Below are 6,000 nucleotides of genomic sequence, written 5' to 3' on the forward strand. Positions count from 1 at the left end.
CGTACTCAGAGGCACAGGTCGGACACCGTGCCAAATGGCCAAGTGTCGGATAAAGACTCGCAGTGGATTTATGCTGATGTTTCGGTGAAAAAATGCAAAGTAAGTATTGTTAGATTACCATTTTAGTTTGGAGGTTACAACAGAAAATTATATTTTAAATGTTACGATGGCCGTGACGTCCCTCCGGTCTATGCGCCTGTTTTATGTTTACTATGCGCGTTTGTATTTGTTTACTTATGTTTTGCTCTTTTTTTTACATGGCAAAATCCTCTAGTTTTATTGTCTACGACAGCATATCACTTGTAAACGTTTGTGATAAGACTTGCGCATGTAACCCGGACATTTTGAAACCCGATCCAGGCTGATCGGCTGCCCGACCATTGTTGTCCCCACGGCGCGGCGCGCAGACTGGGGCAGGTCGCTACTCGACACGGCGTCATAACAGAGAAGCGCCGCGGGGGAAAGCGTAAGGAACTTTTCTGATACATTTCACTGCGTGTTTTACTTGTGTAACTATGCATGTGCCAAAAAAAGAATCTTGAATCTTACTATTCTCATGTGCTATGTCGTGCCAAATTAGACTGCACTGGTTTGCGAGTATGCGCAAAGTATCTTTGTTTTGCAAGATTTGTTTTGCAAACTCCTTTGGCTAGACAAAAAAATTATATGTTTGTTTTCACATGGTATCGGAAGTGTCGTGGTGGGGAGACTGAGACCAGGACACAAACACCCACCGTCGGAGCTATTGATAACGGGGAATGGTGGTTCTTGAAGCGGGGGACTCGTGCTGCTAGTGCCGGTCTCTGGAGGTGTTCGCAACGGCCCCCGGACACAACTTTCTCCGATTCCCAGTAACCTAAATGTTCATGTTCATCGTTTTAAAATAAATGTTTTTCTGGTTCAAAGTGATCTTGTATTGTTATTTAGACAATTTTTATTTTATTTTAGAACAAAAAAGTAAAAAGCACTTGGTGTAGGCAAAAAAATGTTAATCCTGATATGGCACTATATGAAATTTAGTGTGCTCCTGCACAAAAAATAATAATGGATCAAAATGAATGTTGGTGCCAATGTTTAGACCATCTAAAGGCCTAATTATAATAACAATCAAATATTACTTCAAATGTATTTTGTGGGAAATATTTAAGTTTTTATTTTTTTTTTCTGTTAAAAAACAGGGCGCTCATGTCCTTAAACTAGGATTTAAAGGGTTAAAACAATGAAAATATAATTAAAACTTGATATGGATATTTTAAGCAGAAGTAGTTTTAAAAGACTGACTAATTTAAAGTAGAAAAAAATATTGATATATAAAAGTTTTAGAGCACTTTTTGGGGCGTGGCCGTTTTTTGCCACGAGGACCACGAAAGGATGGATTTTTTAAAATGTGCTCTTGCAGAAAAAATAATAATGGATCAAAATGAATGTTGGTGCCAATGTTTAGACCATCTAAAGGCCTAATTATAATAACAATCAAATATTACTTCAAATGTATTTTATGGAAAATATTTAAGTTTTTATTTTTTTTTCTGTTAAAAAACAGGGCGCTCATGTCCTTAAACTGGGATTTAAAGGGTTAAAACAATGAAAATATAATTAAAACTTGATATGGATATTTTAAGCAGAAGTAGTTTTAAAAGACTGACTAATTTAAAGTAGAAAAAAATATTGATATATAAAAGTTTTAGAGCACTTTTTGGGGCGTGGCCGTTTTTTGCCACGAGGACCACGAAAGGATGGATTTTTTAAAATGTGCTCTTGCAGAAAAAATAATAATGGATCAAAATGAATGTTGGTGCCAATGTTTAGACCATCTAAAGGCCTAATTATAATAACAATCAAATATTACTTCAAATGTATTTTATGGAAAATATTTAAGTTTTTATTTTTTTTTCTGTTAAAAAACAGGGCGCTCATGTCCTTAAACTGGGATTTAAAGGGTTAAAACAATGAAAATATAATTAAAACTTGATATGGATATTTTAAGCAGAAGTAGTTTTAAAAGACTGACTAATTTAAAGTAGAAAAAAATATTGATATATAAAAGTTTTAGAGCACTTTTTGGGGCGTGGCCGTTTTTTGCCACGAGGACAACGAAAGGATGGATTTTTTAAAATGTGCCCTTGCAGAAAAAATAATAATGGATCAAAATGAATGTTGGTGCCAATGTTTAGATCATCTAAAGGCCTAATTATAATAACAATCAAATATTACTTCAAATGTATTTTATGGAAAATATTTAAGTTTTAATTTTTTTTTCTGTTAAAAAACAGGGCGCTCATGTACTTAAACTGGGATTTAAAGGGTTAAAACAATGAAAATATAATTAAAACTTGATATGGATATTTTAAGCAGAAGTAGTTTTAAAAGACTGACTAATTTAAAGTAGAAAAAAATATTGATATATAAAAGTTTTAGAGCACTTTTTGGGGCGTGGCCGTTTTTTGCCACGAGGACAACGAAAGGATGGATTTTTTAAAATGTGCTCTTGCAGAAAAAATAATAATGGATCAAAATGAATGTTGGTGCCAATGTTTAGATCATCTAAAGGCCTAATTATAATAACAATCAAATATTACTTCAAATGTATTTTATGGAAAATATTTAAGTTTTTATTTTTTTTTCTGTTAAAAAACAGGGCGCTCATGTACTTAAACTGGGATTTAAAGGGTTAAAACAATGAAAATATAATTAAAACTTGATATGGATATTTTAAGCAGAAGTAGTTTTAAAAGACTGACTAATTTAAAGTAGAAAAAAATATTGATATATAAAAGTTTTAGAGCACTTTTTGGGGCGTGGCCGTTTTTTGCCACGAGGACAACGAAAGGATGGATTTTTTTAAAATGTGCTCTTGCAGAAAAAATAATAATGGATCAAAATGAATGTTGGTGCCAATGTTTAGATCATCTAAAGGCCTAATTATAATAACAATCAAATATTACTTCAAATGTATTTTATGGAAAATATTTAAGTTTTAATTTTTTTTTCTGTTAAAAAACAGGGCGCTCATGTACTTAAACTGGGATTTAAAGGGTTAAAACAATGAAAATATAATTAAAACTTGATATGGATATTTTAAGCAGAAGTAGTTTTAAAAGACTGACTAATTTAAAGTAGAAAAAAATATTGATATATAAAAGTTTTAGAGCACTTTTTGGGGCGTGGCCGTTTTTTGCCACGAGGACCACGAAAGGATGGGAATTTGAGGTTCTACCAAGGGCTAGAATTAGTTTAACTCTAAACTCTAAGATGTTATGCAAATGTTATGCAAAATGATTAGTATTTCTAGATTAACATTGGGGTATTTTATTTAAGATTGCAACAATGATGAGCAAAATAAACCAATTAACAAAATTAAATCGTTAAGATAGTATTTCATTATCTTTACCCACTGAAATGTAGGTACTGAAATATCTACTTATTGCAACCAAGTACTGGTGGCTAAATGAAGCTTGTATTGAAAAAAGCTTCATTACTCGAAGCTTTTCAACACAGCACTATTTGGTGACATCTAGTGGCCGATAATATGAAGAGCAGCTTGAGTCTACAAATTAAAATGAACAGCTTTATTATGACTAGCCACTCTACCGAGCTGACAGCTTCAGTTTAATATCACGTGACATGTCTGTGTGATACCGGACTTGGTGCCTTGTGAATGTTTTTGGGTGAAAATCTATGTTCTGTCTATTTGATTCATAAATAGTTTTAATGAATAAACTTCCCTTGTTTAAACATGTGCCATGCTGTGTTCCCCCTTTGCTTGTGACTTGATGTTTTGTATCAATAGATAAAAAATTACATTATATATAATATTTTACAACACAATCTTATACTAGATTGGGAGCTGGGACAAATACCCCTGTGCTGTATAGCCTCCCCGAACTGCCCCTCCACTGGCGGATCTAGAAAATTGTATTTAACCAGTGGACAGACGCAATTCTACAGGGTGGGCCATTTATATGGATACACCGTAATAACATGGGAATGGTTGGTGATATTAAAGTCCTGTTTGTGGCACATTAGTATATGTGAGGGGGCAAACTCCTCAAGATGGGTGGTGACCATGGTGGCCATTTAGAAGTCGGCCATCTTGGATACAACTTTTGCTTTTTCAATAGGAAGAGGGCCATGTGACACATCAAACTTATTGGTAATGTCACAAGAAAAACAATGGTGTGCTTGGTTTCAACGTAACTTTATTCTTTCATGAGTTATTTACAAGTTTCTCTTTGTTCACAGCCATTGACACGTCGAAGAGGAGTGGATCGAAATTGTGTTGATATCTGGTGAACGCAGTAACCGGGTCATTGCAGCAGATTTCAATGCAAGACACCCTACGAGACCACCCTTCTCCCATGCTACTGTCAGCAAACTGCTTGCTAAGTTTCGTGAAACTGGTTCAGTGTTGGATTTGCCAAAATGTGGACGCAAGAAAACTGTCACTAATGAAGAAACATCAGTGGCTGTCCTAGCTTCATTCAGCAAGAGCCCACAGCGTAGCACTCGCCGCATGTCACTGGAGAGTGGCATTAGTCGAACATCCCCTCGGCGGATATTAGCTACTCACAAATGGCACCCTTACAAACTCCAGCTACTGCAGCATCTCAACGAGGATGACCCAGATCGGCGCACAGAATTTGCAGAATGGGCAAAACAAAAATTGGAACAGGACCCTCAGTTCACGCAGAAGATTTTGTTCAGTGATGAGGCAAACTTTTATGTGAATGGTGAAGTTAACAAACAAAACCACCGCTATTGGTCTGACCCACATTGGATGGATCCCTCCAAGACTGTTGGAACAACAAAAGTGATGGTTTGGTGTGGTATATGGGGTACAACGATAGTGGATCCATTCTTCATCAATGGAAACCTCAAGGCCACTGGATATTTGAAATTGCTACATGATGATGTGTTTCCCTCTTTATGCACTGAAGCTGGCACGTTCCCTGAGTTTTTCCAGCAGGACGGTGCACCACCACATTATGGGTGCCAGGTCCGAGCATTCCTAGATGAACAGTTTCCTGGAAAGTGGATTGGTCATCGTGGGCCAGTTGAATGGCCCCCAAGGTCTCCCGATCTGACCCCCTTAGACCTTAATCTTTGGGGTCATCTGAAGGCAATTGTCTATGGTGTGAAGATACGAGATGTGCAGCACCTGAAACTACGGATACTGGATGCCTGTGCTGGCATTTCTCCTGCGGTGTTGCTATCAGTGTGTGAAGAGTGGGAGAAGAGGGTTGCATTGACAATCCAACACAATGGGCAGCACATTGAACACATTTTATAAGTGGTCAGAAACTTGTAAATAACTCATGAAAGAATAAAGTTACGTTGAAACCAAGCACACCATTGTTTTTCTTGTGACATTACCAATAAGTTTGATGTGTCACATGGCCCTCTTCCTATTGAAAAAGCAAAAGTTGTATCCAAGATGGCCGACTTCTAAATGGCCACCATGGTCACCACCCATCTTGAGGAGTTTGCCCCCTCACATATACTAATGTGCCACAAACAGGACTTTAATATCACCAACCATTCCCATGTTATTACGGTGTATCCATATAAATGGCCCACCCTGTATATAATATACTATACCTTATATAATTATAACTATGTGGGTTTTAGACCTGGGTCTATGAACTGATTTTTATTTATGAAGAAGCAGAATGTCCTCCCTCCCTTGCTGTCATTATGTCGCACACTGGATCGCCTTCTCCACCCAAACACAACATAAATCCGGTCAACGATTCACTTCCTTATAAACCATTGAATCGAGCTGTGACGTGCTGAATAAATCTTCGGACGTCATTGGTCACGTGGGCGCTGTCTCTTTTTTTGACACATGAGCCGGAGCTTCAGCTTCAAATCGCTACTTTGAGGTTTAATCATTGTGTGTGTTTTAGATATTGTGTTAGGGATTTTTAACCCTGGTCCTGCTGTCATCTGTTGAGTTTACTCAAGCTCAACATGAAATATCCCATGTGAGTTTGAATTATT

This window comes from Pelmatolapia mariae, linkage group LG16_19 (assembly GCF_036321145.2).
Source record: "Pelmatolapia mariae isolate MD_Pm_ZW linkage group LG16_19, Pm_UMD_F_2, whole genome shotgun sequence".
NCBI classification, from domain to species: domain Eukaryota; kingdom Metazoa; phylum Chordata; class Actinopteri; order Cichliformes; family Cichlidae; genus Pelmatolapia; species Pelmatolapia mariae.